General features: G+C 41.3%; 1 protein-coding gene across 3 annotated transcripts in view; it reads left to right on the forward strand.

Moving 5' to 3' along the window:
- KAT2B (lysine acetyltransferase 2B) overlaps window positions 1-27,904 on the forward strand; it is a 212,099-nt gene that overhangs the window by 6,755 nt on the left and 177,440 nt on the right. The gene's annotated exons all lie outside the window — the stretch shown is intronic.

Here is a 27,904-nt window from a genome sequence, read left to right on the forward strand (position 1 = left end):
TAGCTATTTAAGAAGAGTTGTCAACAGTTTCCTACTCCTGGAGCTACTCAAGGTGCCTTTCTGCTGTGGTAATGTGATTCCAGCAGAATCAGAATAACAGGCACACTGGCTACCTACAACAGAGTGGAGGAGACCAGGGGAACCCTCCCCCCCCTTCCTCCGTGCTGAGCTCCCGTGGGTAGCCACTTACCTGCCTTCTTTCAGTTTCTCCTTTGGTGAAGTGGAATTCAAGGTGCCACCTCACTGCCTGATCGTGGAGATTAAATAACTCAGCGTATGCTAATGTTCTTGTAAGACAGGCATTCCACAAATGTCTATTTTATTTTTAAAAACGTTCCAGTGGTATCAGCAGTTCATGTTTTGCCAAAGTGTTATCTCACGTCATTTGCTTCTTCTGCCCGGGGTAAGAGGAAGGTAAGGAAGGTCATTTTACTTGCAGGGAACTGAGACTCAAAGAGGTTAAGTGACTTCCCCAAGCTACGGTGGTTGCTTAGGAAAGTGCTGGCCCACTTAGATTCTCTTTCCAGCATCTTGCCTTCTCTTCCAAAACTTTCTCATGGTGGGGTGGGGAGTAACTCTTCTTCCAAATGGTTTCCGGAGAGAGGATTTCATTTGTTTCAGGCTTTCTACTGCTCTCATTGGACATTTATTGTACTCCTATTGAGAGGCATGTTCAAAGGCTTTTCTAGTCCATTGAAACTGTTCAGACCATAAAGGAAACAAAATAACTGTTCTTTATTACTGGCCCTGGATAGACATATGCATGCCCTTGATTGTTTTAAAGCTGACAATCAAGACTGGTTGCTGTGCTGGCCCAGTAGAATTCCCAGTTGAGGGAAGATGAAAGAGGTACCTACTCAGGCTGTCAAAGGCACCAAATGTGCCAGAAAGGTAAGGAATTGACAGTCCTGAAAGTTTACAAGTTCCCAAACAGCTCTATATAAGATTGTATGCATAGCAGTATCTCAGCACAATCAAAAGGAAAGTCATTTACAAAAAAACTTTGTTTTATTATGCATACAATAAATTGCTCAAGTCATAAGTTTATATAGCTCAATGGATTTTTGCATATGCATACATCTTTGCAACTGCCACCTAGATAAAGCTATAGAATATTTTCTGCACCTCAGGGGGCTCACTTGTGTCCCCTCCCCACACCTGGTAACCCTTATTCTGACTTCTATTACCAGAGAGTAGTTTTATCTATTCTTAAATGTCACATAAATGGAATCATACGGTATGAACTCTTTGTGTTTGGCTTCTTTCACTCAACATTATGTCTGTGAGATGCATCTGCGTTGTTGTGTATAGCGGTAGTTTGTAAAGACATGTTTTTAAATTTAAAAACAAGTTAAAAATTGTCAGCCATTTTTAGGATGGAAGTCAATGGATGTAGACAACTGCATAGAATGAATTTTAATTAGGCTTCTGAAAGAAAGGATGGTAATTCGATATTCAGGTATATTTGGAAGAACCCACAAGGGCAGAAATGTGGAGAAGAAATTAAGGAGGTGTACTTGGCCAAGTAGAGGTAAATAAGGAATGGAGTGGAGGAGAGACAGAATGATAGGGTGGTGGTTGGGGGTCGATGATGTCACAGCTGGTGGAATGTCCAGCCTGCCCAGTTCCTTCTCCCTAGCGTCTGTATTGGTGAATAAATATCCATGTGGTAAATATCTATGTGAAGTCCTACTGCCACCCACCCCTGTTTCTGGAAGATGAGTAGAGTTGGTATACATTGTATTCTGCAATCCATGCAGAACCTTTCATGTTTTCCTAAAAGTATGGCCAGAGCCAAGCACATAAGGCTCCAGTGGGCAGTGCCACCTCTGTGAGGTCAGCCTAGCTGGTGGAGATGTTGGAAAGAGAACGGTCATCCCCACATTCTCCAGAACGACCTGCTGAGGCCACTAAATGCCAGCTTCTCCCAGGAATGGCAGTGAGAAACACAGATTACTATATAACTCCACACAGTTTTTTCAAAACAACTGCATCTCTTGAATATATAAGATGAGCTTATAATGGAATCATGTGGACCATCCACTTATAAATTAATCTTTTCTATAGTTGATATACTCATATTTAACAAAATGGGAGTTTCATTTTTGAGTGTACTTAAAAAGTGTGCATGGGGGGGAGTGTTATACCTATTGCAATTTATTTATTCATTTAACATTTTCTGTGGGCTGTGTTAGAATATTTCTGCTTTGGTAGCTCCTGTTCAAACTTCTTATGACAATTTACTACCTAGTTATAATTGAAATAGAACTGAGTCCTTTATAATTTTGGGTCACTTTCATCTCTGGCATCACATTATGCATATGGTAGGCCCCTGCACTGCATACTTTTCTCCTCTGGGTATCTCTGTCTTGATCTCAAACCTCATTCAGGTCTGTTCTCAAATTCCAACTTTTCAGAGAAACCTTCCTGATTCCTCCTCTTTAAAATAGCACCCCATTTACAGGCAACAGCTTTGAAGTGTGGAGCAGGAAAAGAACTGTTTCTTAGCTGCAAAAGCGAGTCTCGAAACAGGGCTGCTGTGGATGCAGACAGGATCCGAGAGGCCGGGGCTGCGCTGAAGGCGGCCAGCTGCCCTATTCAGGATTCGAGGTTTCAGGCCGGCATTAAAGAAGATTCCTGGGAGCGCCCGAGCCGCGCCGCAACTGAACAGCCCAAGGCGGCAGCGGCCGAGAACTGGGAAGGCGACAAACCAGAGGCAGAGAGTGAGCACCCGACCTGGCACAGCCCTGTGAGTGACCCCTGGCCAAGCCCTTTTCGGGGGGCTGACGCCCACCCGGCTCCCACCTGCATCACCGGTTCACTCACCGCCCCGGGGCTGCCTCCATTTTCCCAGGTGCTGGCAGCTCCGCCCTGCTCGGCCGTCACTGAGCCCTCCCACTTGCTTGCCCCGGCGCGGGGCTTTCCGGAGCCTGCGGGCCGGCCTCCCCTCCCACTCCCTCCGCGGTTCTCTGGCGGGGCTGGTGGCGTGGGGCGTCCCCGGCCAGTGTCGGAAGGGCAAGGAAGTACGGGCGGGCCGACTGTCACTCCACCACACCCTGGACTCTGGCCCCCGGTAAACTTCCTGTTACTGGGAGGCAGATACCATCTCTGCGGCCACCAGTTCGGAAAAAAGCCTAACCAATTTCTGGTTGGTTATAGTGTGGTAGGAGAGTTCCCAGGTCCGCTTGAACCTGCCAGAGAGCTGGCTGCAGGTGGGCGCTAGATTCAGTCTATGCCGGGGGGATACAAAGGTGAACAAGTCCTGAGAAAGATCTACACAGTGCTACAAAGGCACCCAGAGAGACCAGTCGTCTGTGCCTACCAGAAACCTGGTAGACCTCCTGGGCAAGGCGGTGCCGAGCAGGGTCTTGAAGGCCCAGCTGATAGACAAGGGTTACAGAAGACACGCCCCAGCCCAGCACAGTGCACACAGAGTGGGGAGACGTGCGGCTAGGGAGGCGGAGACTCGACAGAAACCACACACCCTGTGGGGTCACCACTGCACGATCCAACAGCCTGGGCCAGAGCACACGGAACAGGGAGAAGTCCTGCACAGGAAGTGAAAGCTCAACAGAGATCACACACCCTGTGGTACGTGATCCACCAGCCCAGCAGAGTCCAAGCTGACCAGAAAGGTGGCTCCCCGGAGAAGCCCAAGACCCGAGGCAACCACACACACAAGGCACTGGAGGCCAACTGAGCAGTCACGGAGGGAGCCATACGAAATTGGCAACCACAGCAACATCCTAGTTAGTCATTAGTCTCAAACCGGTGGACTGTGAAACCCCCTGCCACAATGAATAAACACCAAAAAAATGATGCCAGAAATACAAAAAATCAAGAAAATACACCACCAAAAGTTAATAAATCTCAAACTCTAGATCCTATAGAACAAGAAGCCCTTGAAATGACTGAGAAGGAATTTCGAGTGATAATTCTAAGGAAACTGAATGAGATACAAGAAACCTCAGCTAGACATCATGATGAAATGAGGAAAAGTATACAGGATCTGAAAGAGGAAATGTACAAGGAAATCAATGTCCTGAAAAAAAATGTAGCAGAACTTGCTGAACTGAAGAAGTTATTTAGCGAAATAAAAAACACAACGGAGAGTTTAACCAGCAGGCTTGTCGAAGTTGAAGAGAGAACCTCTGAACTTGAAGACGGGCTGTTTGAAATAACACAAGCAGACAAAAAGAAAGAAAAAAGAATCAAGGACATGGAAGAAAATCTGAGAGAGATATCAGACAACCTTAAGCACTGAAATATCCGAGTCATGGGTATTCCAGACGGGGAGGAAAATGGAGATTCCATTGAAAACATATTCAACAAAATAGTGGCAGAAAACTTCCCACGTATAGGAAAAATCACAGATCTTCAGATCCAGGAAGCTCAACGATCTCCAAACGTATTCAACCCAAAAAGGCCTTCTCCAAGACATGTCATAGTCAAATTGGCAAAACTCAGAGACAAAGAGAGAATCTTAAAAGCTGCAAGAGAGAAGCGTCAAATCACCTATAAGGGAGCCCCAATCAGGCTAACATCAGACTTTTCATCACAAACCCTAAAAGCTAGAAAGGAATGGGATGATATATTCAAAATACTAAAAGACAAAGATTGCCAGCCAAGAATACTCTACCCTGCAAGGCTATCCTTCCGAAATGAAGGGCAAATAGTATATTTCTCAGACAAACAAAAACTGCGGGAGCTCACTACCACACGACCACCCTTACAAGAAATTCTCAAGGGAGTACTGGGTTTCGTTCCTGAAAAATAACTACCACTGCCATAAAAACCCAAGAAAAATCAAAACCCACTAGTATTATAAAAATGGCATTCATGAAGAGAAAACAAGCACACAAAAACGCTATCTGCAACCTAAGGAACCAACAAACACAGAAACCAAACAGTAAATCAGAAAGCAAGGAACAAAAGACACCTAAGACAACCAAATAACCAATAAAATGCTAGGAATAAATCAACACCTTTCAATAACAACTCTTAATGTAAAAGGCTTAAATTCCCCAATCAAAAGACACAGACTGGCTGACTGGATCAAAAAGCAGGACCCAACTATATGCTGCCTACAAGAGACCCACCTCACCCATAAAGATTCACACAGACTAAGAGTGAAAGGATGGAAAAAGATTTACCATGCAAACAGAAAAGAAAAACGAGCTGGAGTAGCTATTCTTATATCTGACAAAATAGACTTTAAAGTAAAAGCCATAAAAAGAGACAATGAGGGACACTACTTAATGATAAAAGGACTGATCCATCAAGAAGACATAACAATCATAAATATGTACGCACCCAATGTTGGAGCAGCCAGATTTATAAAACAAACTCTATTAGACCTAAAGAAGGAAATAGACACTAATACCATAATAGCAGGGGACCTGAACACCCCACTGTCAATATTAGACAGATCATCTAGGCAAAGAATCAGTAGAGAAACACAAGATCTCAACAAGACTCTAGACCAATTGGAATTGGCAGATATCTACAGAACATTCCACCCAACAACCTCAGAATATTCATTCTTCTCAGCAGCACATGGATCATTCTCCAGGATAGATCACATATTAGGTCACAAATCCAGTCTCAATAAATTCAAAAAAATTGGAATTATCCCATGTATCTTCTCAGACCACAATGGATTAAAACTAGAAATTAATAACAAACGAAACTCTGGAAACTATACAAACACATGGAAATTAAACAGCATTCTACTTAATGACATATGGGTCCAAGAAGAAATCAAGCAGGAAATCAAAAACTTTCTTGAAACTAATGAAAACAATGATACATCATACCAAAACCTGTGGTATACTGCAAAAGCAGTATTGAGGGGGAAATTTATTGCATTAAATGCTCACTTCAGAAGAATGGAAAGATGGCAAGTGAACAACCTAACACTTCACCTTAAAGAACTAGAAAAACAAGAACAATCCAAACCTAAAGTTAGCAGACGGAAAGAAATCATTAAGATCAGAGCAGAACTGAATGAACTTGAAAACCAAAAAACAATTCAAAAGATCAACGAATTAAAAAGTTGGTTTTTTGAAAAGATAAATAAAATTGACAAACCATTAGCACGGCTAACAAAAAAAAGAAGAGAGAAGACTCAAATAACAAGAATTAGAAATGAAAAAGGCGATATTACAACTGATTCATCTGAAATACAAGGAATCATTCGAGACTAGTATAAACAACTATACACCAACAAATTTGAAAATCTGGAGGAAATGGATAAATTTCTGGACACACACAAGCTCCCAAAACTGAACCGTGAAGACGTAGAAAATTTGAACAGACCAATAACAATAAAGGAGATTGAAGCTGTTATCAGAAGGCTCCCAACAAAGAAAAGCCCAGGACCAGATGGATTCACAGCAGAATTTTACCAAACATTCAAAGAGGAATTGACACTGATTCTTTACAAACTATTCCAAAAGATTGAAACGGATGCAAATCTCCCAAACTCATTCTATGAAGCAAACATCATCCTGATACCAAAACCAGGTAAACATATAACCAAAAAAGAAAACTACAGGCCGATATCCTTGATGAATATAGATGCAAAAATCCTCACTAAAATACTACCAAACAGAAAACAGGAACACATACGTAAAATTATTCACCACGATCAAGTGGGATTCATCCCAGGGATGCAAGGTTGGTTCAACATACGCAAATCAATAAATGTGATACACCATATTAATAAACTCAAACACAAGGACCATATGATCATCTCTATAGATGCTGAAAAAGCATTTGATAAAGTTCAGCACTCATTCATGACAAAGACCCTCTATAAGTTAGGTATAGAGGGAAAGTATCTCAACATAATTAAAGCCATATATGCCAAACCCACTGCCAATATCATACTGAATGGGGAAAAGCTGAAAGCTTTTCCTTTAAGAACAGGAAATAGACAAGGATGCCCACTCTTACCACTCCTATTCAACATAGTGTTGGAAGTACTAGCCAGAGCAATCAGAGAAGAGAAGGAAATAAAGGGCAACCAGATTGGAAAAGATGAAGTCAAACTGTCCCTGTTTGCAGATGACATGATCCTATATATCGAACAGCCTAAAACCTCTACAGAAAAACTCTTGGAATTGATAAATGATTTCAGCACAGTAGGAGGATACAAAATCAACACACAAAAATCAGTAGCATTTCTTTTCTCCAATAGTGAACATGCAGAAGGAGAAATCAAGAAAGCCTGCCCATTTACAATAGCCACCAAAAAAATAAAATACTTAGGAATTGAGTTAACCAAGGAGGTGAAAAATCTCTATAATGAGAACTACAAACCACTGCTGAGAGAAATTAGAGAGGATACAAGAAGATGGAAAGATATCCCATGCTCTTGGATTGGAAGAATCAACATAGTGAAAATGTCCATACTACCCAAAGTGATATACAAATTCAATGCTATCCCCATCAAAATTCCAAAGACATTTTTCTCAGAAATGGAAAAAACTCTCCAGACATTTATATGGAACAATAAAAGACCACGCATAGCCAAAGCAATGCTGATCAAAAAAAATTAAGCTGGAGGCACTAACACTACCTGACTTTAAGCTATACTACAAAGCTATAATAACCAAAACAGTATGGTACTGGCATAAGAACAGACATACTGACCAATGGAGTAGAATAGAGAATCCAGAAATCAACCCACACACTTACTGCCATCTGATCTTTGACAAAGGCACCAAGCCTATTCACTGGGGAAGGGACTGCCTCTTCAGCAAATGGTGCTGGGATAACTGCATATCCATATGCAGGAGAATGAAACTAGATCCATACCTCTCACCGTATACTAAAATCAACTCAAAATGGATCAAGGATTTAAATATACACCCTGAAACAATAAAAGTTCTTAAAGAAAATATAGGAGAAACACTTCAGGAAATAGGACTGGGCAGAGACTTCATGAATACGACCCCAAAAGCATGGGCAACCAAAAGAAAAATAAACAAATGGGATTATATCAAACTAAAAAGCTTCTGCACAGCAAAAGAAACAATTAACAGAGTTAAAAGACAACCAACAGAGTGGGAGAAAATATTTGCAAAATATACATCTGACAAAGGATTAATATCCAGAATATATAAGGAACTCAAACAACTTTACAAGAAGAAAACAAGCAACCCAATTAAAAAATGGGCAAAAGAGCTAAGTAGGCATTTCTCTAAGGAAGATATACAAATGGCCAACAGACATATGAAAAAATGCTCAACATCACTCAGCATCCGGGAAATGCAAATCAAAACCACATTGAGATACCATCTAACCCCAGTTAGGATGGCTAAAATCCAAAAGACTATGAACGATAAATGCTGGCGAGGCTGCGGAGAAAAAGGAACTCTCATACATTGTTGGTGGGACTGCAAAATGGTGCAGCCTCTATGGAAAATGGTATGGAGGTTCCTTAAACAATTGCAAATAGATCTACCATACGACCCAGCCATCCCACTGTTGGGAATATACCCAGAGGAATGGAAATCATCAAGTCGAAGGTATACCTGTTCCCCAATGTTCATCGCAGCACTCTTTACAATAGCCAAGAGTTGGAACCAGCCCAAATGTCCATCATCAGATGAGTGGATACGGAAAATGTGGTACATCTACACAATGGAATACTACTCAGCTATAAAAACGAATGAAATACTGCCATTTGCAACAACATGGATGGACCTTGAGAGAATTATATTAAGTGAAACAAGTCAGGCACAGAAAGAGAAATACCACATGTTCTCACTTATTGGTGGGAGCTAAAAATTAATATATAAATTCACACACACACACACACACACACACACACACACACACACACACACACACACACACACACAAAACCATGGTGGGGGGGAAGAAGATATAACAACCACAATTCCTTGAAGTTGATACGACAAGCAAACAGAAAGGACATTGTTGGCGGGGACGGGGGGAGGGAGAAGGGAGGGAGGTTTTGGTGATGGGGAGCAATAATCAGCCACAATGTATATCGACAAAATAAAAAAAAAAAAAAAAAAAATAGCACCCCATTCATCACTCTATAATCTTACCTTGTTTTGTTTTCCTTTACTGCACTTACCAATACTTGGAAATCATGTATATATTTTAAATAATTTCTTATCCGCTTCTCTTATGACAACAGAGACTACATGAAACAGGGAATTTGGTTTATTTCATATTCCAGGTGGACCATACTTTGCACATAGTAGGTCCTCAATAAATATTTGTTGAGTAAATGGGTACTTTTGTATTCACAGGCTTTGTGGTATTGGAGGAAAGGAAATCACGTGGTAGAGGTGAGGAAACTTAGGCTCAGAGAGGGTTAGTAACTCGCCCTGTGGACTGCAGCAGGGCAGGTGCCAGCTGGGGCTGAAACAGCATCTTGTAGCTAAGTACAGTTTACATTAGCTCATGTGGATCTGATGATAAGCAACACTGGTCTGATGGGCTTCTGGTCAAGATGGCAGAATAGACAGTCACCAGTGTCACTCTGTCCCACAAATCAACCAATAGCTATTAAAAAGCAATGACAGCCAAGCTGGGGCCACTAGAGCTCAGGGGAAGAGGAGGAAAGACCTACAGAGTGCCTGAAGGCAGGAGAAGCCACAATGAGAGAAAGAAAGAATTGCTCTGACCATTTCAAGCCCTGGCTGCTTCAAGGCTGGAGGTGGTGAATGCATCGAGCAGGAGCTGGCAAAAACTGCAGATGTGCCCTTCGGATGAAGTTGCTTGGAGGTGGCAGGGCAGAAGAGGACGTTGGTGGTCCCCAGGCCAGCAAGAACATTAATAAGATTCCTGTGGACCCACATAGGAGCTCGGAGCCACTCAGAGGCCGGTGAGTCACCACAAGGGACCAGTGCATGGCCCAGCCTGTGGGAAGTGCTTGGAGTGTGAGCAGTGGGGAGACAGGCCCACTGGGAGAACACTGGGGCATAATATGAACAGCTGATCTGCCCCCAGTCAGCACAGGACAGCTCGGAGGAGACTGGTCAAGAATATAGAACTGCAGGGGGTGCAGTTTACTGAAAAGACTCAGGCCCAGACCAGAGTTTCTACACAACCCAGGTGTACCAGATCTCACGAGAGCTGGAAGTCCCTATAAAGTCAACCATTAAAACCTGAGCTGCACAAAAAGCCTTCCCTAGGGAATCAGCAGCAAAGCAACAATTTAGCTCAACAACAGAGCTCAAGTGCTGGTCCCCACAGGAAGTTCCCCCCTTTTAGAAGTAAACAAAGGACAACATATTAGTTCCAGTGCAGAGTTTAAGTGGTAGGAACAGCGAGCAACCCAACACAGAACTGGAAGAAAAAACAAAACACCCACAGACCAGAGACGAAGTTTGATATTAACTAGTAAAGGTCTCACATCACCAAAGAACACCTATAAAACCTAGAAGGACCAGAATTCCCCTGAGCTACCAAGCCAGGGAGGAGGGAGAGCTGAGGTCCTCAGCCATGCCCTGTGACACCTGCTACTAGCCCAGCAACAATCACCAAGCCACTGAGGTAGTGTCCCAGGCTCTCCTGAGTTGGGGTGGTGGGGGGCTCAAGGCCTCAGCCATGTCCCCCCACACCTGCAAACAGCCCAGCAATGACCACTGAGCTGCAGCAGGAAGAGCCCTGGGCTCCTGAGCTGGAGTGGTTGGGGGGTGAGGGCTTCAGCCACACCCCCCTCACATCTGCATCCATCCCAGCAATGATCAAGACACTGTTGGAAGCCCCCTGGTCTCTCCTGCAGGAATGAGGGGGGGGGGTGCCACAGGCCTCAACCCCGTCCCCCTCCTTCCATCCCATTTCCTTCCCCCTTCCCCTCTCCCACTCCCCGCCAGCTGCTCTGCAACAACACATAGAATGTAAAAGAATAATATTAATAAAAATAAATAAAAGTAAAAATTCTCTCAAAACAAACCAAAATCAAACAGAAAAACCCCCACTAGTCTGGTGGCCTGGAATTCTGCTAGAAGATAAGCAAAGAGAAGTCACACCTACATTTTAATCCTTCTCTGAAGTAATGATGTGAACTTCTCCTACCGCCAGTTTCTCTTCTGCAAATTAGAATTAAATTCTCATGAAGTATATGAATATTGTGAGACAAGTGGGTTAAAATCTATGAAATGAGAAAAAGGTCTTACCATGTATTCTAAAAGTCTTTATTAGTGAACTAGAAAAAAAATCAGTTTCATGTAAAGGCATATTTTCTAACTACTATTTTATATTTTTTGTTGCTTTGCTGCCCACTTTAACTAAAGTCTGCAATAGACTTCTTAAAATGTGTTCTTTTGTTTGGGCTTATTATTTTTTAAATTAGGACACGCATTCATTTATTTTGGGAAAAAGTGTGAATAATGTCTGCAATGATTCCTTTGGAATGATACACCACCTAGTAATCTCAAGAGGAGGCTTCGAGTAATCTCTTCAGTGACCGTAGTGCAAGATGTGTGGGATGATTCCATTAAATTCCATATCATTCTAATCAGTTCCCATTCATTGCATGCTCTTGGCTTGTGCAGCCATCTGGGAGGCTTGTATGGTATGCAGGAGATTCCAGAAGTACAGGAACAACACCTGAGTAATATCATAGTGACTGATAGTAGCAGTGCTAATTTGCATCAGTTCTAAGAAAATGGTGTTGAAACTGGATGGCAGAATGCCAAGGAAGCCAAGGCCAGCATACTTTGCAATAACGAAGTGAGTCATGTAACCCAGGATTTGCACATACCCATAGGACTACCTGACTCACCGCATCTCCCCAGGAACACGTATTGGTTAGGTGCCTGTGCCCAGCTTTGTGCTAGATGTGCAAATGGAAGCAAAAGCCACAGAAGCCACTTGTCTTGCTGGGGAGACAGATATGGATGGAACAAAAAATTAAAATGAATATTCAAGCATAGAGTCAATGCAGAAAGAAACCATCATGAGCTAGGGGAAGGTGAAAGTATAGGAGAGAGGCCAAGCCCAGGTGGAATGAACAAACTAAAACCAAGCAGAGAAGCAAAACTGAAGGGAGCAAGACTGCCGCATGGTTTAGAACGTGGACCTGGGCACCAGACTGCCTGGGTTTGAATCCTGACGTGCCGCCTTCTGTCTGTGGACCGTAGGAGGTTACTGACCCTTTTCAAGCCTCAGGTTTCATAGCTATACAGTGGAGATAGCGACAATATCAACATTTCCTGTTCATTCAACAAATTATTTAATGTGCCAGACGTTTATTTAGATGCTGCGGATACAGTGACAGATGGGTCCTTACTCTTGCAGAGCTTGATTTCTGGTAGCAGAAGCAGACAATAAACAAGAAAATACCAGAAAGTGGTAAGTGCCACACAGAGAATGAAAACAGAGAATTAAATGAGAGTGCCTGGGGAATTTTTTCAGCTATGTGCCCAGAAAGGTCTCCCTGCAGAAGGGCTGCAGCCTGAATGGTAACACGAAGTTAGGGGAGAGGGTGCCAGGTAGGGAGTGCAAAGACTCTGGGGCCAGAACTGGCATGTTCAGGGGCTGCCAGCAGATTAATGCGGCTACCTGGAAGTGGGCGCAGGGTGGGAGGAGGTGGGTAGTGTATGATGTGAGGTGGAAGAGATAAATGGCCAGACTGCCCAAGTGTAATTTTCACCCAGTGAGATGTTCAGATCTGCCGTTCTGATCAGTTTCGATAAATATATATCAAGACAGAACATTCCCATCATCCTAGAAAATTCCTTCCTGCTCCTTGACATTCAGGTCTGTCTTCCCCAGAAGCAACTACTGATCTGATTTATGTCACAGTAGATTAGTTTTGCTATTCTAGAATTTCACGTAAATGGTACCACACTGTACATACTGTTCTTTCACTCAGTATAAAATTTTTGAGATTCATGTTGTTGCATGCATCAGTAATTAATTTCTTTTTATTGCTGAGGAGTATTGCACTTTATGGATGTACCACAGTTTATCTGTTTACCAGTTATAGACATCTGGGGTGTTTTTAATGGATTCAAATTAGATTTACAGTTTATTTGTTTTTTATTTAATTTTTTTTTTTTTTTGGCCTGTACAGAGGTCTGAATCCTTGATTTGGTGTTATCAGCACCATGTTCTAACCAACTGACCTAACCAACCAGCCCTAGATTTGCATTTCAAAGTGACCTCTCTGGCTGCTCTGAGAAGAATAAATTGTTCAAGAAATAGTAGAAAAGAGGGCCAGTTGGAAGTTATTGTAGTATAGATAAGAGTGAATGGTGTCTTGGACCCGGGTAGTAGCAGTGGAAAGGGTAAGTATACAGTTTGGGACTATATATATGAGGGTAGAAGCAACAGGACTTAATTTGTTGGTGGGGGATGGGACGTGTGAAGAAAAGACAGAAGTGAAGAATAAAGTCTAGGTTGTGGGCGTGAGCAGCTGAAAGATGGTAGTTCTATTTACCAAGATGGGAAGACCATGGGAGAAGGCAGTTTGGGATGTGTGAGAATCAAGAGTTCTTTTTTGGAGGTGTTAAATTAGGTATGTCTGTTAGTCAAGTGTTGTTTTGATGATAAAATGAGAAAATCCATTTAGCAGATTGGTATAGAATCTGGAACATTCTAAATGCACAGTAAATGTTAGCTACTATTATAGTTAAAAGCAGTGCTAAATAATAACTATTGACCTTAATAATGAGACTGGCCAAATTGGAGAAAAAGAGGAAAAATGAGTAAAGAGAAACAGTGGGAAATCGGGTCTGCTGGGTTAGGAAGAAAGCACTTGATAGAAGGTCTTGAATTTCAGGTAGAAAATTTTGAACTGAATCCGTTTGATAATAGTGAGTTTGTGCTTTAAGAAGGAGGAGGAACAAGATATTTTATAGTGCCAGAAAAGAGTTTGAGGTTTTGGTCTTGGCTCCTTACTTTTTGCCAGCTGGTAAACTCAGGCAAGGCACACCCCTTCTCTAAGCATTGACTTGCTTGTCCTCCAGGGTTGTTGGGAGGGAAAAAGAGGATGATTTAGACCGCAGTTGCCTTGGAGAGTGTCAAACACAAATGCTCAACGTTAAGTGGCATTTTAGAGTAGAGTGATGTGAGCAGGTCTTAGGTGGAGGGTTGGGGGTGGGAGTGTTTTGGAGGAGGGGAGGAAGTGCTTCTTCTAACTGGCTGAAAGGGCCTGAAGTAGGGTCCTGGCAGTGAGAGTGGAGGTGTACATGTCAGAAACTTTGAAAGGAGAATCAGATGGCCTTGGGAGAAGGCATTGAATACAGGTGTATTGAGCCTCAGGAGCTGGGAGAAGGGTAATGTCAATGAAGGGAATAGGATCTGTGAAAAAGGGGTGTTGGAGTTGAGGGCAAACCTTGGTGTAACACTTACTGGTCAGGATGCCAGATGTAGGCAGTTGAGAATGCGGCCTGAGAGTTCTGCTTTGCAGGTTGGGCTGGTTATGTGGATTTGAGAGTCATCACCTCAGATAATGACTGATACCATGAGAACGTGAGCTGTCCAAGGAAACAACATATAAGGCTCTGTTTATTTTGCATAAGGCTCTGCTTATTTTGCTCATCCCAGTTGACTTGGTGCCAAAACAACAGGCGGAAGAGTGAGAAATTCTGTCAGTCAGCTGGTTGTCTGAGCTACTCAATGCCAGCCAAGCAGTTTGACAAATCTTTCCACTGTGAAGACTGAGCCGACTGCTTTGGTCTCTTCAAAGATAACGTCTGAGAATATGTGTGTGTGCACTGTGTGTGTATGTGTGTGTGTTTTAGATTAAGAAGTGGTTTGGATTTATTGTTCCAGGGCACCAGTTTCTAGGCCTGGGTGTCACTTAGGACCTCCTGAGGCCCTTCCAGGGGTGATGCATGCTTGGGTTTGGTCCTGGAGAGATGACTTTGATACAAAGAAGGGTCTGGCCAACCTCTAGGTCATTTGTTAGCACTGGAGCCATTCCAGCACCTTCGGAGATACTGAGGGTTCCGGGCCTTTGATTCAGCCAGATCTAAGTATTTAGCAAAGGGAGGGTGGTTCCTTAATCAACCCCAGCATAGGCGCAAGGGCTTCCAGACAGGGATGTCAGGAAGATTTTCTGTTTGATTTGAAGTTGGAGTAACCCTGCAGAGCATCTGAATGGGGTACTTACACCTGGTTTATTTTGCCCTGGGTCATTTCCTCAAGATATGATTTCCATTCTCCTTCTGTATCCTTGACTACTCTCTTCAATATTTGTTTTAGTGGTTCCCTGTGGCTCTCCAGACTAAAATGGCACTCAATTAAGGTGTTCAGAGATGCTACTGCCAGTGAATTATGTCACCAGTTATTTTCTCCTTTCCAGTTTTGTTTGCAATCTCAATTCCAGGAACTTTGCTCCCCTGAGGGAACCCCTTGTGTATCCCACCTGGTACAGTTTCTTCTTTTCACTTATGCTAGAAGTTCCCAGATTTTTAAAATCCCAGTTTTAAGTCATAGCAGTGTAGTGTCTGCTGACCTTCCACATACAACTGTGTGAACTGGAAGGACTGTCACACGGTGGAGGAAAAAAAGGGGTTATGTTCCAGAAAGGATTATTTAGCCATTTAAACTTAATCTATATATTGAAAGCTAAAGTTAATCTAGGAAGAAGAAAGGTGTTGTGTCCATCAAACCATCTTTATCTCTTCAAATCCTCAAAGAGTGATCCTCACCAGGGAACTTTTTAGAAATGCAGAATCTCAGGCCCCACCCCAGACCTACTGAATCGGAATCTGCATTTTGGTAAGAACTTCGGGTGATTCCTGAGCAAATTAAAGTTTGACTTCCAAAGGGAAAACTTCTGCTGAGATCACACCTGCGGACAGTGAACTCCAGATGTTGTTTTAAAATAGGATTAAAAGATCTTTTTCCAAGTAATATGAGGGTACTTCAAAAAGTTTATGGAAAAATAGAATTAAAAGATAATGGGAATCTTTCCATAAACTTTTTAAAGTACCTTTCTACATGTACACAGTGAAGAGGAAACTTCAAGCAGTTCACAATGGTAGCAAATGAAAGTTTAAACCCTCACACAATTCTTCCCTATCCCCAGTCTCACTCTTCGTTCCCCTTTAACCATTTCCAGAAGCTCTCTGTCTTTGCTCCCCCACCCTCCTGAGGCCACATCTTACATTTTATACTGTCATTCAAGGAGGGAAATTCAGCATCCAGAAATTCACTTTAGATTCCAATTTGGCTTGGACCAGCCCGTGGCTCACTTGGGAGAGTGTGGTTCTGATATATAGGGATGGCCAGTCAGCTCACTTGGGAGAGTGTGGTTCTGACAACACCAAGTCAAGGGTTAAGATCCCTTTACTGGTCATCTTTTGAAGAAAAAAAAAAAAAAAAAAAAGATTCCAATTTGGCTTGAATGAATTTGTGAAATGACCAGAGAGTTGGATGTCAGCAAGTCAAAGGCATTTAGTAGGGAATCCAAAATGAACACCAGCAACGTCAGTCTTTATTATTAGCAAGTTTTAATTGTTTCATACTCTCCACTAATTTTAAAAACAGGGCAACCTACTTAATGACTCACTTATTCTTGTCAGTTGCTATTTCTCTTTCACCAGGACAGATTGTGACTTATAGACTGTAGCTTCTTTTGCTTTTTCAGATCAGAAAAGGACTGGGTTTTGCACAGAGAAGATCTCCATGTGCTGGTTCTATTTTTTTTTTTTTTTTTTAATGTAGCTTATTAAGCTTCCTTAATTTGTGAGGAGAAATTAAACCCCAATTCTGGGATGCACTTTGGGGAAACTCCATAGAAGACTCTTCTTTGAGGTGATAATTAGCTACTAGCAATTCTTGCCTTTTTAATTGAATTTTTATTTTGTTTGTCTGTTGGCCAGTATGGGGATCTGAACCACTGATGTGGTATTAATTCTTGCCTTCTTTTAAAAACAACTTTATTAACGCATAATGTAGGTATCATAAAGTTCTCCAGTTTTAAGTATACAATTCAATGATTTTTAGGAAATTGATCAAGTTGTACAGTCATCACTACAATCTACTTTTAGAAAGTTTCCATAACCTCAAAAAGATCCTTGTGCCCATTTGCAGTCAACCCTGTTCCCACCCCCAGCCCAAGACACACACTGATCTACTTTCTGTCTCTATAAATTTGCCTTCTCTGGGTATTCATGTAAATGGAATTATACAGTATGTGGTTTTATTACCAGCTTCTTACACTGAGTATAATGTGTTTGAGGTTCATCCATGTTATAGCATGTATCAGTGCTTCATTCTTTTTCATTGCCAAATAATATCCCATTATATGGACATACAACATTTTGTTTATGCATTATTAACCAGTTGATGATAATGGAAAAAAACCTCTTTCCACTTTTTGGCTAATATGAATAATGTTGCTAAGATATCTGTGTGCAAGTCTTTGTGTGGATATATGCTTTCATTTCTCTTGGGTAGATACCTAGGAGTAGATCTGCTGGGTCATGTGGTAAGTTTATGTTTATATTTTAAAAAAATTATTGTTACTTTAAAAAATTGTCGTAAAATACAAATAACATAAAATTTATCATCTTAACCATTTTTAAGTGTATAGTTCAGTGACATTAAGAAATTCACCTTGCTTGGTGACTCCAAGGTCAAGGGTTCAAATCTCTGTACCGGCCTGCCACCAAAAAAAAAAAAAAAGAAAAAGACTAAACTAAAAAACAAAATTCAGGGCCGACCCCGTGGCTCACTCGGTAGAGTGCAGCGCTGGGAGCACAGTGGCACTGCCACACGGCGGGTTCAGATCCTATATAGGGATGGCCGGTGCGCTCAATGGCTGAGCGCGGTGCAGGCGACATCAAGCCAAGGGTTGCGATCCCCTTACCGGTCACAAAAAAAAAAAAAAAAAAAATTCACATTGCTGTGCAAACATCCCCACCATCTATCCACAGAACTCTCTCTTCATCTTGCAAAACTGAGACTCTGTACTCATTGAAAAATAACTGCGTATTCCCCACTCCCTCAATCTCCTGACAGCCACCATTCTACTTTCTATTTTTTTTAATTTGACTATTCTAGGCAACTTTATAAGGGGAGTCATAATAGCATTTGTCCTTTTTTGACAGGTTTATTTCACTTAGCATAACATCCTCAAGTTATATTCATGCTGTGGCATGTATCAGAGTTCCCTTTCCTTTTTAAAGTCAAATAATATTCCATTGTATGTGTACACTACAATTCATTTATTCATTCGTCAATGGATATTTGGGTTGCTTCTACCTTTTGGCTATTGTGCTAAATAATGCTGCTAGAACATGGACATACAAATATCTCTGACTTCCTGCTTTCAGTTCCTTTAGTTATACACCCAGAAGTGGAATTGCTGGAATTATATGGTAATTCCATTTTTAATTTTTTGAGGAGCCGTCATACTGTTTTCTACGGCAGCTGGGTTAGGTTACATTTCCACAGCAACACACAAAGTTTCCAATTTCTTCATATCCTCATCAACACTTATTTTCTGTTTTTTTTTTACATTAACCATGCCAATGGGGGTTTAACCATTAACCATACAATGAGGTGGTATCTCATTGTAGTTTTGATTTGCATTCCCATGATGATTAATAATGTTGGGCATCTTTTTGTGTCTTCATTGGCCATTTGTATATCTTCTTTGGATAAATGTGTTCAAGTCTTTTGCCCATTGGTTTTTTTTTTTTTTTTTTTTTTGGTAGCTGGCTGGTAAGGAGATCTGGACTCTTGATCTTTGCCCATTTGTAATTGAGTTGTTTGTTTTTTTGTTGAGTTGTAGGAGTTTTATTTATTTTTTTATAATATTCTGGGTATTAACCTTTTATCATGTATATGATTTGCAAATACTTTTTCCCATTCTGTGAGTTGCCTTTTCTCTCATTTGATTGTGTCTTTGATACACAGAAGTTCTAAATTTTGATTCATTTTAATTTATCTATTTTTCTTTTGCTGCTTGTGCTTTTGGTGTTATATCTGAGATATCATTGCCAAATCCAGTGTCATGAAGCTTTCCCCCTATGTTTTCTCCCAAGAGATTTATGGTTTCAAGTCTTATGTTGAGGTAATTTTTGAGTTAATTTTTGTATATGGTATTAGGTAAGGTTCTAACTTCATTCTTTTGCATATAGATATCCAGTTTTTCCAGCACCATTTGTTTAAAAGACTGTCTTTTTCCTATTGAATGGTCTTGGCATCCTTGTCAAAATCATTTGACTATATATGTGAGAATTTATTTTGGGGCTCTCTATTCTATTCCATTGGTCTATGTTTAATGTTTTAAGAAACTGCCAAATGTTTTCCAAAGTGGCTGCATCGGGGCCGGCCTGTGGCTCACTCTGGAGAGTGCGGTGCTGCTAACACCAAGGCCACGGGTTCGGATCCCATATAGGGATGGCTGGTTTGCTCATTGGGTGAGCGTGGTGCTGACAACACCAAGTCAAGGGTTAAGATCCCCTTACCGGTCATCTTTAAAAAAAAAAAAAAAAGTGGCTGCATCATTTTACATCCTCACTAGCAATGTATGAGGATTCCCATTTTCTGCATCCTTGACAATTTGTCATTGTCTGCCTGATAGAATTTGGATGTGTTGTCCCTGCCAAAACTCATATGGTAATCTGATCCCCAGTGTGGCAGTGTTGGGAGCTGTTTGAGTCATCGGGGTGGATCCCTCATGAGTGGATTAATGCTCTCCCTGGGGTCTGGGGGCCTGAGTGAGATCTCCCTCTATTAGTTCCCGTGAGAGCTGGTTGTTTAAAAGACCCTGGCACGTCCCTTTTACAATGGGTAAAAAGAAATATCACAGGGAAAGAGTACTTTGACATAACAATCAAAGCACTACATATCAAAATTTTTAGGATGCAAGGCTCATGCAGTGTTTAGAGGAAAATTTATACTTGTAAATACCTATAATAAAAATAAGAAAAATTGCAAATCAGGTATATAAACTTTTACTTTAAGAAAATAGAAAAAGAAAAGCAAACTAAACAAAGCAAATATAACTAGGAAATAAAGATTACAACAGAAATATATGGAATAGTGAATTTAAAAACAGTAGAGAAAATTGACAAAACCAAAAGTTGATTTTTTAAAAGGATCAACCAAATTTGCAAACCTTTAGACTGACCAAGAAAAAAAAAAGAGAAGGCCAAAATTACCAAAATCAGAAATAAATCAGGGGCATTATTACATTGTCATTATGGCTTTTTGTGATGGTAAGATTTAGTTTCTTTCTCTTTCTCATTTGGATTTTTGTTCTACCAGGGGTTTTTGTTCTTTCTTATGTATTTGTGGTAGTGACTATCATTTAAGATTCTCTCTTTGTTTTTGAGCTTTGCCAGTTTGACTATAATGTATCTTGGAGAGGATCTTTTTGGGTTGATCTGTTTGGGGATCTTTGAGCCTCCTGGATCTGAAGGTCTGTGTCTCTCCCTATACCTGGGAAGTTTTCCATTATTACTTTGTTGAATAGATTTTCCATGCCTTTTCCTTTCTCTTCTTCTGGAACACCCATGATTTGAATATTTGTGCACTTAAGGTTGTCTGCTACCTCTCTTAGATTTTCTTCATTTTCTTAAATTCTTTTTTCCTTTTTTTTGTCTGCCTGCATTATTTCAGAAAGATTATCTTCAAGATCAGAAATTCTTTCTTCTGCTTATTCTAGCCTGCTGCTTGAGCTGTCGGTTGTGTTTGTTATTTCATTGTGTGAATCTTACAGTTCCAGGAATTCTGCTACATTCTTTTTTAAGGTATTAATCTTTTTGTAAATTTCCTCTTTCATATCCTGGATTTTTTTCTCATTTCATTATATTGTCTAACTGAGTCTTCTTGTATCTCAGTGAGTTTCCATAAGATTGTTGCTGAGAATTCCTTTTCAGTCACTTCAAGGGTTTCCTGCTGAAGGGTCTGGCATTTGAGAATTACTGTATTCTTTTGGTGGTGTCATATTTTCTTGGGTTTTCATATTTCTAGTATCTCTATTTTGATGTCTAGTCATCTGGTTGAACAGTTGCTTCCTTTATTACTCTGGAATGAGCTTTGAGGAGAGAGATGTCCTCTTTTTTTCCCAATCTCTGATGGTGACTGTCCTTGTGTCAATGTAGTTAAGTGTCTGGCGGGCTGCCTGCATGGTAGCTGTGGCTACTCCTGTGGTGTCTGCCACTTTTACAGCAGCTGTGGCTGTGGTAGTGGCTGTGGTTGGGCCACTCTCGTGGAAGTGGTGTTTTTGTTGTGCTCTCTTGCCTGATTCCAGGTGTGGGATGCTGCCCTTGGCTTCTGCCTAGGACCCCAGGTGTGTTCTCTTTTATGTCACTCATTTAAGTGTTCCAGAAAATATGACTTTTCAATATTTTAAGCATGACAGAATCCTGCTAGACTGCTTGGCTGTCTTTTCCAAATATCCTCACACCCATCTTACTCATTAACACTCAGTGAGTTGCAAGTACCCCCTCCCTTTGTCTATCTGTAATCACTTGCTTATCCAGTTTAGCTTCCTTTTCATCCTTCATCCTGGCTTCTGCATACTATGACAAAGTCTATTGTCTTCTCTTGCCCTCTAATTCTGGATCCTATTGGGACAAAAATATTTTTATCCCAGGCCTGTCGAAAGTAGTGCAGTGGCCTTTTCTTCCTTCTTGGTTCTGCCATGTCTGCAGAGACTTGCTCTTGGGGGAGATGAAGTCATCTGGGCAGCCTTCCCCTCCTTGCGCCCAGCTTGCTAGCTGCTACAGTAATTGGCTTGGCAGTACACTCTTTAAAAGGTTGTCCTTCAGCTGGTACTTTGTTAAAGCTGCAAGGCCAACCCCCTTGAGAATTACCTTATACAGCAGCTGTCATACTTGATTAAGGAGAGGCATGGGAAAGGTGCTTTGAAGGGAGACCTCTTATCTCAAAGAATAGTGGTCAGGCCTTAATAGTTGGAAGGGGGAGATGAAGGACAAGGTGGAGGGCATGGGAGCAGCAGCTCAGAACACGTGGCAGAAAAAGCTTTGCTGACATCCAAGGATAATGGCATTTGTATTAGTCCATTTTTATTGCTTATGACAGAATGCCTGAAACTGGGTGATTTATAATGAAATAGAATTTACTTCTTACAGTTTTGGAGGCTGGGAAGTACAAAGTCCAGGGAACCCATCTGGTGAGGGTCTTGTTGTAGGGTGGTGACTCTTCACAGCAACTCAAGGTGTCATATGGTGGGGATGGCAGAAGAGTGAGAACTAACTCTTCACTTGCTCTCCTTTTAAAGCCATCAGAGTTACACCCACGACCATTATTAAACCATCAAGGGATTAATTGATTCACAAGGCCATGGTTCTCACAGTCTAATCACCTCCTAAAGGCCCCACCTTTCAGTTGCCGTAATATGACTTCCCACTCTCTTAACACTGACACAGTGGGGATTAAGTTCCAATCATCAACTTTGGGGGACACATTTACCCATAACAGCATTGAATATTTTTTAAAGGACTTAGTATGTCCTCTTTAGGAAATTGGAAGATAAGTCCCACATGTATTAAAAATTTTGTGCACTTAGGTTGCTAGGTGTCCCATGGTGCATGCACATGGGCAGGAAGTACTTTTCATATCCTACCAAAAAAAAATTCTGAAACAAATGAGCAAAACTCAAGGGACTCCCAGATCTCTTTGGGGTATAACTTTAACCACTTAAATCCACTTGTGGATATTGAGATACATTCTCTGCCTAAACTGTTAAGGTCCATAGTAAAGACTTGGGGTTTAGGGTGGTTGGATTCCCTTTAAACTCTATCACAGCAATGTCCAATAGAAATACAATGTGAGCCACATATATAGCTTAACATTTTCAGGTAGCCCCATGTATTAGTTTCCTAGGGCTGCCATAACAAATTACCACAAGATAGGTGTTTAAAAAGACAAATAACGTCCCTTTATTTACAGTTTTGGAGGCCAAAAGAGATCTGGTGGAAGAATCCTTCCTTGCCTTTCCTTTCTAGCATCTGGTGGCCCTTAGCAGTCCTTGGCATTCTTTGGCTTGTAGGTGCATCACTCCAATCTCTCCCTCTATCTTTACTTGCCTTCTTCCCTGTTTGTCTGTCTTTGTGTCCAAATCTCCTCATTTGTCATAGAAAAACAACATTCATTGATTTTAGGACTCAGTCTAAATCCAGGATATTTTCATCTCAAGATCTTTAATCATATTTGCAAAGACTATTTCCAAGTAAGGTCCCATTCTGAGGTTCCAGATGGACATGAACTTTTGGGGAACACTCTTCAACCCACTACACCACATTTAAAAAAAAAATGAGAAAAACCCAAAATTAAATTTTATTCATTTTAATGTTTTATTTAACCTAATATTCCAAAATATCATGATTGTAATTTGTAATCAACATAAAAAAATTCTTTTTTTTTAGGGGCTGGCACGTGGCTCACATGGGAGAGTGCGGTGCTGATAACACCAAGACCACGGGTTCAGATCCCTATAATAGGGATGGCCGGTTCGCTCACTGGCTGAGCGTGGTGCTGACAACTCCAAGCCAGGGTTAAGATCCCCTTACCGGTCATCTTTAAAAAAATTTTTAAAAAATTCTTTTTTTTTTTTTGGCAGCTGGCCAGTACTGGGATCCAAACTCTTGACCTTGGTATTACCATCACTATGCTCTCTCAAGTGAACTAACCAGCCAGCCCAACATGAAATACTTTTTTTTTGGCAGCTGGCCTGTACGGGTATCCAGACACTTGACCTTGGTGTTACAAGGCCATGCTCTAACCGACTGCACTAACTGGTCAGTCCTGATTCTTAATGAGATATTTTAACATTATTTTTTTTTGTACTAAATCTTTGAAACCCAGTGTATACTTTACACTCATAACGCAACTCAATTTGGATTGCCACTTTGCAAGTACTCGATATCCACTCATGGCTGCCGGCCATGTATTGGTCAGCACAGTTGGAATGCTGTGGGGCTGACAAAACTTTTGTACTTCTCAGTGTTTCAGCCCACGTTTTCTCCCTCCCTTCTTCCTCCTTAGTTTTCAGGGAATTTTCTATTTATTTGGAAAAAGCTTCAGTCATTCTGAAGAAAAGAAATAAAAATCTACTTTGTAAAAACTACTGGGATCCCAAGACTGAGCGGAGGAAGCAAAATTAGCCAGTTCTAAAAGAAAAGACCTTTATTCAGTTACAGTCTTAAGCATGGATGTTTATTGTGTGGTAGAATTCATTAAGCATACAATCACAAATGGCTTAAATAAGTGTGGTTAATATTTGGCATGTCACATTTAATTGAATAGGGAGAATTTCAGACTTTATTATAAAAAATCTCCCTGCCATGAGATCTGTGACTCACCCAATTATGAGCCCCCAGTGAACATGGCCATTATACTGTCATGTTAAGACAAGAAGGGGCATAAACTTTTCTTTCTGGGCCAATTGCACTAAGTCTGTTGCAATAATGAAGTTAAGAACTACATCTCTAAAAATCTGAACTGTCTTCTCCAAGAACTGAAAGCTTGTTACTTGATAGCAGGAATCTCAATGAGGGAGGGGCGTGGAGTGGGGGATGTTTATAAGCAATGCAACAGGGAGAAAAGTTTTGGATCCTTGAATACTTAAATGTGGTCTTTGATAAAGATGTGGTTTCCATTCTCTCCCCCTCCACTGTAACTGGAGTTACAAGTACTGGTTGGAGTTAATTTTATTTTGGTCCCTACAGAGTTTCTACCACCTTTACTCCCTGCCTGTAAACAACCTGCTCCGGAAGGAGACTTAAGCTGTGGTTGCTAATGTGCCCAGAGGCAAAATCCATCATTTTGTCTAAAGTTAAAGTGGTTACCTAAGTGAATGAGGTAGACTCCCCAAATTACATGATTCCTCAAAGTTTTGAACTTGGTCGTTACCCACTTGACCCCTAACCCTAAAGTAAATCTTGGGTCTTAATGAAATGAAACCCTTGGCTAGACAACTTGGCGTCTTTATGATAATTCATGGAGAATCCCATGTTGGGTGGGCCTTGGTTAAGGTATTGGTGTTCCTTTCCATCCACATGTCAAAGGGATTTATAAGTTCGGGCTGCATTAAAAATTACTGTGCTTTGCTGTGTAACAGAATACGTAGCTGATCCTGAAATAGGAGTTGAAAGAAAAAGGAAATAGGATGATTGGTTCATGTAAATTAGTATCAGAAAGGAAAATGGATAGATTTTCTTTTTAGCCTCATGACTACTATTAAAGAAGAGAATGGAGATGCTTGTAGTAATGACTAAAGGAAAACGTGAAAGAGAGAAAGAATTGAGTTTGGAGACATCCTGCTTCACATTGTCCTTTTCTGTCCCCACCCCTATTTCAAGCCCTTGAGGATCCTGTTTGAGCAGGAGAGAATAGATTAAGTAGTGAAGCTATAGGGTTCCCCCCACCCCAACTTTTCTCAGCTTCTACAACTCCTTCCCTTTTTTTTTTTTGGTGGCTGGCCATTATGGGGATGTGAACCCACAACCTTGGGGTCACAAGGCTGTGCTCTAACCCACTTGAGCTGTCTGGCCAACCATACAACTCTTTACTCACTGTGCTCTAGCCATGCCGGCCTTTGCTCTTCGTTGAGCGAGCCAGGCCCTCTCTTACCTTTGTACTGGCTGTTTCCTCTTCTGCCAGCTATCCCTCCTTCCTTCAAGTCTTTACCACTTTCTAATATATTATGTAATTCACTTGTTGTTGTTGCCTGTTTGCCCCATCCCCCACCATTCTAATGTAAATTCCACGAGAGCAGCATCTTTGTTTCCTTACATAGCTAGCAAAAGTACCGGCACATAGTAGGCCCTCAATAAATATTGTTGAACGAATGAATCAATATGCATAGTAGCTCTTTGGCCTGAAATGCACTTCTCCAAACTCAAAGATTTTTGGCTATTACCGTGTTTTCCTTTTAGGTTTGGACTGCCATGCTTAATTGCTTTGTTGGAGCTGTTTTGTCATCATTTTTTTCCCCAACCAAAGTCCCTTTTGGAAAGGGCAGCTGGATCAGACCAACTGCTCAGGAAAGCTGGAGGCTTCGAGAGTCCCTGGAAGTAACTATTCTGCTGTGAGGAGTGATTGGTCCACATGGGGGTGGTTTTCTCCATCTCTGGGAAGATCTTAGGGATGCTTTTGTAGAAGAGGGACACTGTTTTCACTCTACCATCTTAGGTTCATTGGCTGGGGCCCTGTAAATTAGAAGAACAAATGACAGATTAGTAAGAGAAAAATAAAAAGAAATTTATTAACATGTATATCGTGCATTAACATGGGAACACTCAGTGATTAGTGACTGAAAGGGGTGGTTAGAACTTGGACATATAACATCTCAGCAAAGAACAGTGAATTTTGAGAGAAGTGACAAGACAAAGGAAAAGGACTTTGAGCTGCTGAGGCAGCATATTGTGGGAAGGCAAATGTATGGGGAAACTAATGGGAGATAAGGGCTAGATTCGTAAGGTTTGTTATGTAGATTCCTTTGGTGCCATCTCTGTGCTGATCAGGTTCTAGAGTTTTCTCTAGTTATTAACCTGTGTCCTTCTTGGTAGAGAGGGGAGAGGGGACACCTTTACAAATTTATGTCCTGCTTTTAGGGAAATGGGGGGGAGGACAGAGAGTTTTTCTTATACCTGCTTATTAATAAGCCTTATGCTGAAGTAGCATATTTTGGGGTGGCATATTCTCCTACCCTTTACTTTCTTGAGTACAGCTTTTCATGAAAGCTCCCCTCAAGATCATTGCCTCTGAGACCTTTGCAGTCTCTGCAGAGGTGGATGGCTCATTGCAGAGAAGTTCAAGGCCAAGCTCACTCAGCCTGGTTACAGAGCAGTGGGGGCAAGAGTTGGGCCCTGCCTGATGCCTAGCCAGAACAGGGACACTAGGGCTACTTACTGGGAGATGTACGTATGGGGGTTGCTGATGTGAGGTCCTTCTCCTGGCCCTGTCTTCTCCATCCGCATCGTGACAAAACAGTAAAAAGTAAAAAAAGAAAAAAAAGTGAAATTAATTTTAATAATACCTTTTATTTAACCCATATATCTAAAATAATACTATTTTAACATGTAATAAATATAAAAATTATTTAATGTTTTTTTCTTTTTTTTTTTTTATGGCTGGCCAGTACATAAAAATTAATGAGTTTTGGGGGTTTTTTTGTACTAGTCTTCTAAATCTGGTATGTATTTTACATCTACAGTACATTTCAATTTGGACTAGCCACATTTCAAGTGCTCAATAGCCACATGTGTCTAGTGGCTACCATGTTGGATGGTATACACAGAAGACTCTCAACTAGAATGTTATACTAACACTTTATTTTCTGGTTTTTCACCCATAGCAGATTTGAAGCAGTAAATGAGTGGTGAGGGTGATGGAGTGGTAAAGGGTAGCAGGGAAGGGGCAGAAGAGTTGTAGGTGGCAGGGATCATTCAGTGTGAACACGCTTACCTTCATACCTTAGGACCCCCTGACACACACACCTCCGTAGCTTGGTACTGTCCTTGATAATCTTTCCATGCCTGCCCTCCACTTCATAGCCCAAGTTACTTCGAAATGTCCAAATCACGTTCACTTTTTTCTGTGAAGGTAGGGACGTATGAATAGTATGTGGACAAAGTTAAGATTTCTATCAAGTGTTGCTAAAATACAGTGTTCAAGTACAGGAAACCTGGGAAATACATACAGGTGGAAACCCCAGACTACATGATGAGGTCCTCTCCATTTCTAAAGCTGGGAGGCCACCAAAGACGCAGAGGAGCCTGCAAGTGTGGCTTCAGCTGGGTGCATGCATCTCATCTCACTAAGATTGCTACCTTTTTCAGTTCCATGGGTTTCCCTTCTGGTCCCTAGGCTCTAGCTGTGTTTGTGGGAACTCAGGAGTCTGGCTTGTCACTTTGGGAAGCTATTGAGGTGGACTGTCTTCCTGGACCCCTTCATGGACGTGCACTGGGAGCAATGG

This window comes from Cynocephalus volans, chromosome 11, assembly GCF_027409185.1.
Source record: "Cynocephalus volans isolate mCynVol1 chromosome 11, mCynVol1.pri, whole genome shotgun sequence".
NCBI classification, from domain to species: domain Eukaryota; kingdom Metazoa; phylum Chordata; class Mammalia; order Dermoptera; family Cynocephalidae; genus Cynocephalus; species Cynocephalus volans.